Source organism: Scaptodrosophila lebanonensis, unplaced genomic scaffold, assembly GCF_003285725.1.
Source record: "Scaptodrosophila lebanonensis strain 11010-0011.00,11010-0021.00 unplaced genomic scaffold, SlebRS2 tig00001418-arrow-arrow-pilon, whole genome shotgun sequence".
NCBI lineage: Eukaryota > Metazoa > Arthropoda > Insecta > Diptera > Drosophilidae > Scaptodrosophila > Scaptodrosophila lebanonensis.
The window spans coordinates 1,850,290-1,860,613 of NW_022060744.1; positions in this window are offsets into that span (position 1 = coordinate 1,850,290).

Consider the following 10,324-nt stretch of genomic DNA (forward strand, 5'->3'; position numbering starts at 1 on the left):
TATAAGAGTTACAATAACCAAACTTGGTATCCAGATTCTGCTACGCCCGAGAAAGAGCAAGTTTGTTCATTTTGGTAGTCATTATATTATTTATCCGTATCCCAAGTTTTATTTTGATAGGTTGATTAGAAATAGAGTTATAGCCATATAACCAGGCGCAAGCTCTGTGCGCCGCTGTATTTGTTGCTGCTTTGACATAAGTATGTATTATTAATAATGTATTTTAATAATTTTATTCTATTTTATTTTTTTTGTAGGGTGGTACAGGGTATTTAAGAGTTGAGCCTGCTCGACTTAAGCATTCCTTGCTTGTTTATAATTTAAAATAATTAGATTTAATTTAAATATTAAGGATCGCAACACCCGCTCGATTTCCGTGTCATTTTTGCACACAATAGTAAGTCAGATCATAAGCTTGGTAAGCTCTAGAAATATTTGATCGCATAGAAGCACCAACCAACCAAGTTGCTAAGCCCATTCTTATGGCCACCATCGCAAAATTGTTGGAGGCTTTCTGGCTCGTGCCAATGTCAGCCGAAAACGAAAATCAAAAAAATCGCTGACCCATTTGAAATTTGAAAGAATGAATGAATAGAAAAAAAAAAAAACAAAACAAAACAAACCAAATCGCTAGTGTCTTTGGACACTTTTTGCGGGCTTTGTCGATTGGCCAGCCAAGCTAATTGAATTAGCAGCTCCAACATCACCTGGCTGCCTTTTCAGGGCAGCACGGAAGCCGTACGACAGGTATCGGCTGTTCGCCACTTGGCGAATAGTCAGTTCAATTGCAATTTCGAGTGCGTTCGGTGCAAGTCTCGTGAGTTGCGTGTGAATCGGTCGGTCGTGGTATCGTAATCTCTTACGATTTGTTACTCATTCAATTTTTTTCTTGTGCCTGCCTGTCTGCCTTGCGATCTATTGATTGCGATTCAGTGAATTGAATCTTTGAATTGACAAAACTAATTATCTAAATAATAATAACAATAACAATGCCTGAGCGAAGCTTCAGTCAACGCGATGCGGATGAGATTGAGATCGAAAGTGATGAGGAGGAAGAGGAGTTGGAGCAGGGCGTGGGGGTGCGGGTGCAGCCATCGCGACGACGTGGCGTCTCCCCGGCTCGTGGGCGCGGCTTTGAGGATACTAGACGGGGAGGCGGTGGAGATAGACGTGATGGGCGTGCCAGCACCAGCAATGGGGAGCGTGAACCCAGCCGCGAAAGAAGTCGCGAACGTTTTGGCGGCGGCGGTGATTGTGACGAAGAGGAGTTCTACGATGAAGATGGTGATACCGGTGATGGGGATGATATTGAAATGGTCGAATAGTGAGTAACAGTTTCTGAAACTTTTACTTCGTTCTCATCTCATTCAAATATCCGTTCTCAAGCTGAGCTGCAAACATCAGTTAGATTTGCTGAACACTCCTTACAATTGCAATTCTTCTAAACACTGCTTTACATAAGTTTATATTTCTTCTTGCGTAAAAATCTCTGTGTTTATCAAAATATTGAAAATATTGAATTGAAAACATAGTTTTTAAAAATGTCACATTTATTTAGTGGAATAAAAATATTAGAATAGTAGAATAGTACTGCTTCTTAAATCGTCTATTTTTTCCCATCAGTATTTATATTTGGAAATAAACGGTTGGCTGCAATAGAAATTAGATTTTGGGGAGAGCATTGTTATTCTTCTCTGTTAAAAATATTATTTTTGCCTGCGCTCGACTGCTCTAACAAGCTTTAACTTTCTTTCTTCTCCTCTTTTTCTCAGCTTATTACTTATTCTGTACTGCTCTCTTACAAGGATAACAGAAGAATCATCCGTCCTCTCTCATTCTATCTCTCTATATAAACCTTTCTTACTATATCTCTCTCTATATACTCCTTCTCTATTACTATACTCTTCTTCCCTCTGTGTCTCTCACATTCTCCATATCTCACTTTAATTCTTTTTATATCTTTCTCTCTCTCCCCCACCATCTCCCCCACTCTTTCTATCACTACATATTTATCACTCTATCTCTTGTCATTTTATTTCTCTTTTGACACCCTATCCAACTCTCTCTCTCTCTCTCTCTCTCTCTGTCTGTCTTTGTGTCTTTCTATCTCTTTCTCTTTCTCTGTCACTTGATCTCTCCCACTCTATAACTCTGTCCCACTTACATTTTCTCTCTTACTCTAGCTCTCACTCTATCTTTCACTCTACATATCTCTGTGACTCTCCATCTCTCATGCTCTCTCTGATACTCTTTCTCAAACCCTCTCTCATAGTCTATTTCTCATATTCTCCCTCCAATGAAAAATTTCTTTGTCATCAGGTCGCTGGTGGGGGTAGCAAGAAGTCCAAAGAGGACCCCACCTTGCGCATGAATTTGACAAATTTTGATTGTTGACTAATTTTAATTAAATTAACGCACTCGCTTTCTCTCTCACACACTTACACACACACGCACGCACACACACAACGATGCGTTTGGCATTTCCTGTGCTTTAACGTTTGGCTTCCTGGCCCATCGTTGTCGCTGTGCTTTTGCTATTGTTGTTAAAGTTGTTGTTGTTAGTTTACATTTACATTTCCATGACTTTTGCGTCTGTTTCAATTAAAGAAATGTGCCTTAAACGGATTTTCTTAATGCGCAGAGTCGTCGTTTTTTGCGCTTTCATTTGTTATTTGATTTAGGCTGCATCGTAAGTTTTCAGCTTAAACGACAAATTGTCCTTGAACTCGAAGGTTTTCTTGGCAATGTGATGAAACTTTTGCTTTCCTAAATGTACGTTTTTGTTGAAAATAATACTTACATTATGGAATTAATTTAATTTCAATCATTCATATTCTTGATACTCCAGAGAATATATAAAAAATCCAAAAGTAATCCAAATTCGCTATGTTATGAATGAAATTCTGGTTGGAAGTATAATTTTTAAAATACAGTTACAGTAAGAGTGCTCATATATATATATATACCTCTAACATGGGGTGTACTACGCCTCTTTCTGCTGTTTACACACATTTGGCATTTAAACTTTCTTTAACCCTCTGGCTTAAGGAGCGTAGAGGCATTCAAATTTTCCAGAAATTTGTTGTGATTTATTTTATTGAAACTTTACAATTTCAGAAAAAATTTTTAAAATAATGATTTACGATTAAACAAGTACTTTCGTTTTTATTCTTCGTAGACTTTTCTAAACTAATGCTTCATAGTATCGACAAGATTGCAGCTCTACTGTATACCCTTTTATTTAAGAGCTGAATGAATGGCAACGTTCTTGCAACAAACTTAATTGAAATTTGAGTAGAATTTTCTGAATTTAAAAGCAAAATGAATTTAAGGAATGTTTCAGAGCCACACACAGAGACATGAATGTTGGACAACATTATAATTATGCACTCATTTTTTATTCATTATCGCAGTTATAGAAATAAGATAAGTACACACACACACAGACACACACACGCACACGCACACACACAGAGACACAAGAAGACACTCGGTGCATATCAAACCAAACCAAACCAAAACATGGGCCAAGTCCAAGGTCAACAAAAGGCCAACGCTGAGTGGCTGCAACTTGATGTTCCGGCTAATACGAGCATATGCATATAGTGTAGGTATAGTACAGGTCTGTGGTTTATGAAATTATGATTAATCATCGCTGCACCAAATTGAATGTTCCTGCATGACATAGAGAGAGGAGAGAGGAGAGGAGAGGAGAGGAGAGAAGAGGAGTAGCCCCGAAGCAAATTATAAATTGAATGCTGCACTGAAAGGCCACATGCAACATGCAAAGGCCGGTCAATCAGTCGGGCGCACAGTGGGCTGAAATCAACAAATAATAATGTGACATGACAGCAAATTAAACTGGTTTGTGTTTCTGCAAATTTGAAGTCAAATATTAAATAAAATTGAAGGCAAAGAAAAGCGTACAAGTACTATAAGTGTGTAGACCTGTAGACCTGTCAATCGCCCTCCTAATGGGGGAACATCCGCAAGCACCTCCTGTACTGTTGAATCAATTTTTGGTTAAGACTTGTGGGATTTCAAAGTTTCCCAGGATATTGATGGTGTGGTATGAAAGAATATTTATTGAGAACAATATACAAGACCAATCATTAACATTATACAAAAAATCAACATATAGCGACTTCAGCTTTAAGTAGTTTTCTTTGTAATCGCAAAATTTGGTAATAACAATTTTTTGGATATAATTGCATAAATTAATTAATAGTTGTATAAATACTAAAACCAATGAAGCAACTTAGTTTCAAAAACAATTTTTCATATTTTGTTAAAAAAAGTAACTTTTAACGGAGCTTGTTCAACATCGAATCGACGACGAAAATTGTAGGAATTCCTATTTATGGAAGGGCTAGTCATCTGCAAACAAAAACAATGAAAAAAAAAAACACTATCTAGGGTTTAATACATTTTACATTTATTTATTTATGTATTTATTTTTTGCGAGCCCCCGGAAATTTCTTCTTCTTCTTTACATCAGCTTCGAGCCTAAGGTGTTAATTGTGGATTGCTACTCCTGATTGTTGATCTTTTTTTATCGCAGTTAACTTGACATTTTTGCTCTGGAATATGTCCTTGCTGGATTACCAGGATTCTACCTATCGAATCGTATATACAGTTAATTTTGTTTTTACACGACTTTTTTAAATGGTTTGAAAATAAAAAATGTTATACACCTAATTCTGTTTTTACACAGTCTTTTTTTTGCACGATTGTGATATAACACGGTTTGAAAATAAAAATTGCATATATACTTGTATTTCTTTAGAGATGAGGAACCAATCACCTATTTTTGCATATGATCAATGTCTTTTTTTACACGGTTGTTTCTGGAACCAATCTACCGTGTAAAAACAGAATTAGGTGGTGTATGTGGTTACACGACTTTATTCCATTTAGCACGATTCATTTTGCATGCGATCAATGTCTTTTTTTACACGTTTTTTTCTTACACGACTTTTTTTAGGAACCAATCTACCGTGTAAAAACAGAATTAGGTGTACAGGGAAACCTCTGTAGGTCGGACACTTGTCGTCGGCCAACTTAAGTCCGAACTTGCGTTGAAAAGTAGACCAAAACGAATGTTTCAAAAAAAGTGGAGTGTCCGGAAAAAGGAGCTGTCCATTAAAGGAGTTTTCACTGTAGGTTCGCTCGATATTAAAATGGGTAATCCTCATGTCAGCAATTATGCCTATTTTTGAAATTTTTCATTCACATTTCAATTGGTTTTTTTTTTGCATTTGGGTCCCAATGTGTGGCCGCCAAGAGGGCCACGTTTGTCAGTCTGTGGCTGCTGCTGCGACGCTGTCTAGTCGAGTGGTGGGTGGTTGGGTGGTTGCTTCTGTGGTTCGATCAGTCAATCTTCATTAAGTGCAGTGTGCGAAATGCTCTTCATGACCATCTAGGGCTGGCACCGCCGCCGCTCGCTACGGCCCGCGTAGGTGTCGCACCCCAATTAACTGACTAAAAATATAGCCGCTTGCAAATATTTACGGTAGCTAACCACACTGGCATCGGCGCGGGCACCGGCACGGGCACCGGCACCGGCACGGGCAGCCGCCGAAAGGATAAAAAGCCGACGCACTTCATTAATTTTAATTAAGCGCCCACAGCATGACAAAAACCGAAACCAAAGCGAGCGACGAGCCTAAAATGGGTGACAGAATCCAGAGCCAAAACCACAGCTCAAAAGTAGATAAACATTTTTGATGTTTGCCGTTTGGGAATGCGTGTGTGTGTGTGTGTGTGTGCATTTGTGTGTGTATGTGTGTGGGCTCCTGCCACCAAAAGTGACAAATTTGGCGCGCAACAACATTTTGACATTGCGCTTTTCGCCTCTGCTTCTACTCTTTAGTTGTTTTTGTTGTTGTTGTTGTTGTTGGTGGTGGTGGTGGGCAACCTTGAGCTTTTCCAGAGAATATTAATTTACATTTTGCACCTTTACATGTCCGCTTCCCCTTCTTCATGTGTGTGCGTGTGTGTCTACTGTAATTAAAACACAACAAGTTTTTTCTTCCTTTTCTACACAAAACAAAACAATATTCATTTGGCTTGTTGGCCACACAAGCCGCAAAATCTTCAAACATTTCAATTTGGGAGCAACGAATGCGTGGAAGGATAGGGTTTTCGGATCGGCAAGATAATCCAATTAGTTATCTTAATGGAGTTTTAAATTAAAAAACATTAAATATCAATTCAATTTGAACTGAAAACTGCCACTATGGACCAAAAGTTGATTCTTTTCTGGCATTCATTTGAAAGTGAAACCATGTTTACTTAGGACAACTTGGCTTTCAGATTGTTTAGACACTCATTAGCCTGCAATGCCATAGATATGTAGAAATGCCTTTAAAATTGGAATAGCAATAGATAAGCACTATGAGTAAGATGCGGCTAAACTAGTGGCATAAAAGAGCGAAAGAAAATCAGTTAAAGATTTGAAAATTATGGAAGTTCTACGATGGCCTAACCCAACTTTTAGATTAATTCATTAGAGTAATAAACGTGTTTAAGGTTGAATTGGAATCTTAGATTATAAAGCATTATAATGGTATTAATACTTTTTCTGCAGAGGACCCTCAAAAGGAACTTATTGCCCCTCTGTCTTCTCTCTGTATAAGCTTGTTTCTAAAATTTAGTTTTAGAAATTATTCCTTTATACTAATGAGGTATACTAATAAGTTGTCTTTATCATTAAATCGTTGAAAATAGAATTGAACGCCTTGTTGCAAACAGCAGTTTTAGTGGGAAACTTATAGCCCGTTATTGAGAATTGAGTTCGTATTGATCCTTGATGTACACAGCAGCCTTATAGACTTCATTGTGGGGGCTGGCTGGAAAGCGGACACCGTTGTTCGATGCGTGGGCACTTGTCATAAGTTTGGCGCTCAGCGTGTGGGTGTCTGCAAATGAAAGCGTGGCGTATCGTATTTCAGGTGAGGCCTCGAGTAGGAGTTAAAAGCCTTCACTGCATTTCTGTTGCTGATACACCGACGACGGCATCTTTCAGCGCATTCGGCGGCACGCGCGAGCCATTTCTGATTGGCCGGCCAAAGGCAGCTGCATAATTCACGAATGTGCCATTTCAATTTCAATGCTCCAGCTACTACTTTCCAACTACTTATTGCTCATAAATATATTATTTTCAACATACTCGTAGAGCTAGAGCTAGATGTTCGCGTCTGCTGCCCAAAGAAGTATGCTATGCTTTCATAAGAAATGCGTACATGTTGCTGCTGCAAGGAATAAAGCACACACACACATCTGTCGACCACATCAAAGCGCTCCTGACAATGTGACTACGAGCGTGTGCATGTGCATGTGTGTGTGTGTGTGTGTGTGTGTGGCTATTGTTGCCATTTACGGGCTTTGTGCGTTGTTTATCAAATTACATAAAATGCGGGAATGCCGTGAAATTTTAAATGCACAAATATAGAGGAGCCGGAGCGGTCACAGAGTTGCTGCCACAGTAGTTGCATGGCAACAGCAACAGCAACAACAACAACAACAGCAATGTTTGCCTTTGCTATGCATCTTGCCGAAATTTTAAGTAAATATGCGCTTAGAATTTGCCTTAAACAAAAAGCGGGCAACGTCAAAGCGAGTAGCAACTAACTTGCCGCTTCTTGTTAGTTTTCACTTGGCATGCACTGCCAGAAAATCCCATCACGCAGAGCGCAAAAAAATACACTGCACAAACATATATCAGTACTCTGATGAACATAAGTTGCAGACTTGTGTTTGTTATTTATCATACCCTGTATTCAAAGCCTAGAAGCAGGCCCCTGTGTACAAATGTGACCCGAAAATAGGCGGGTGTTTCATTTTATTTCCAATTTGGCAGCTGTGTCAAATTTTGTGCTCCATTTTCGTCAATTCTTACATATGTGGGTGTGATTTTTATACCCTGTACCCGTAGCGTAAAAAGGGTATACTAGGTTTGTGAAATGTATGTAACAGGCAGAAGGAAGCATCTCCGACCCGTTGGTATCCAGATTCTCGTAGGTTCGAGAAAGGACGAGTTTATTTTATTTTTTGACTTTTCCCCCGTTACAGAATTTCGTCAATACTGTCCACAAAATACTGTTTCAAAAGCTACATAAACCAAACTTTGCACACGTAATCTATGTATAGTTATCTACTTTAGTTTAAAATTCAATCCCACAAGCTTCAGCATCAAGTTCGCCCTTCTTCCTCTTTTTGCTTCTGCTATGGGCAGTGTCGGAAGTTTACCTGGGTACAGGGTATTTCACTGTCGTAGCGTTCTCTCTTGTTTCGATCTTACAATGTCCGAAAAGATTCCACATAGGGCTTCGGTTAAATGTTTTGAATACTTAGAATGATATTTCAACGTGTAGTTGAAGTATTTGAAATGAAAATACAAGTACTTTGCAAATGTAATCAAGTTCCTATGTTTGCTGTTCATAAATATTAGTGTTATATGTATTTTCTTAATTTTTTTCAAAATTATTCAAGTCTTCTCTGTTGAACAAATTGTGTGATTTTTGAAAGCAATCACATTTCATTCGCACTTTTAAGGCTTAAACGTGTGTGCTATTTATAACAATTTAGTTTTGCTTATCAGTTAATTCGGAACACATTTCATTCTGCAATGCATATTTTCTCGATTATTTGAAAATAAGCGCATCACTTGTACAATGAATTGGTAAGCCCGAAAACACTTTAATACCCATTCAGCAGCAATCGTGTTCTAAACTTATTTAATATTATGAGATTAAACAAAGCGATGCACGACACAACGAGCATCAGCTTAAAAGTTTTAAATTCCAAATAAAATGCAATTCGCCACGCCAGTCACGAACTGACTACAATGATTGGAAGGTAGGTGTAAGGTGGATGAAGTGTGGGTATGTGCTTGGACGTAGGAGGCTCCAAGTATTATATAAATAGTATAACATAGTTTCGTTCAAATCAAAAAAGAAAGCAGTTGTGTTGCTAAGAATAAACAAATATTAAAGAAGAACACTGTTTAGCTCAATTATTGTTTATAGAATTATAGTGTTGTTTTCATTGTTCCGTTCTGGTGGAATGCGTGCTGCAATATAATTCTATAATCTGCGGATCAAAGCATTTTGTCATTAAACTGACACAACTTTCCAAAGAGATGACAGCCAGAGAGTGTTATGAGATTATAGATTCAGAGTTTCAGATTCTCAATTTAAAGATGATACAATGAGTTATCTTTATAGAATTTTAGACAAAACTGGACACGTTTTAGATGATTCGAAAAAGATGAGAGTCACAGAGTTTTATAAAATTGATACACTTATGCTTTAGAAATGTTTAACATTTCAGATTACAAATGATATATATAGTATATATATGAGATATGAGAGTATTATAAAGCCATTCGATTCTTAGAGTTAGTCACAATTTTGCGTGATTCAAATAACTTGGTAATGTTTCTTTGGGAAGAGTTGAGAGTCGCCTTACAATTTCTGAATTTCTTCTTGTTAGGTATTCGATACCTTGTTAAGTATTATTGTAAAAGTGTCACTTGGTCAGTTTCTTTGGGAAGAGTTGAGAGTCGCCTTACAATTTCTGAATTTCTTCTTGTTAGGTATTCGATACCTTGTTAAGTATTATTGTAAAAGTGTCACTTGGTCACATTGATCTTGTGCCCTTTAGCTACACATTTGAATTGTAACACATGCTGGAAATATACGCGGCCTAATACACAACACTTCTGTATACTGATACTGTTGGATACTGTTCCAAACTATTGAATAATTTGTAGTTATTTTTTAGTTATGTATATAATAATGGATTGCTAGTCCTAGTGGTATCATCTGATCTAATAGCTTATACTTATCTCTTTCGGTACCTTGAAAGTCTAGCTTACGTTGCTTTTTAGCTCAGCCCAGTAAGTGGTGTGAAGACTTCTGTCAGCTCTTGTGCGGCAGGACTAGAATTTCGGACAACATTTCTATTATTTGTATTGTTTTATTAATTATGGTTTAAGAATGTTTGAGCTCTGCCTACTAATGAATGTGAATATTGTGATTGCTTAAGCCAGGGACGCTTCTACTTATTGCAAAAAGTTGAAGGAATAGGAAATGTTATGGTTTTTTTCTCTTTCAAATAATTACTTTCCTGCCGACCCTATTGTTTAAAATGCTCTTCAAATGTTTAAATAATTGTGACACGCCTTATACCTATATGAAGTTTCTCTCTAAGAATGAGAAGAATTGAATTAAGAAACAAAAAGTGCAGCCTATATGTTAATCCTGATCGGCTAAGATGCTGGAATATACACAAATAGCATGTTTTTCTCTATGTGTGTGTG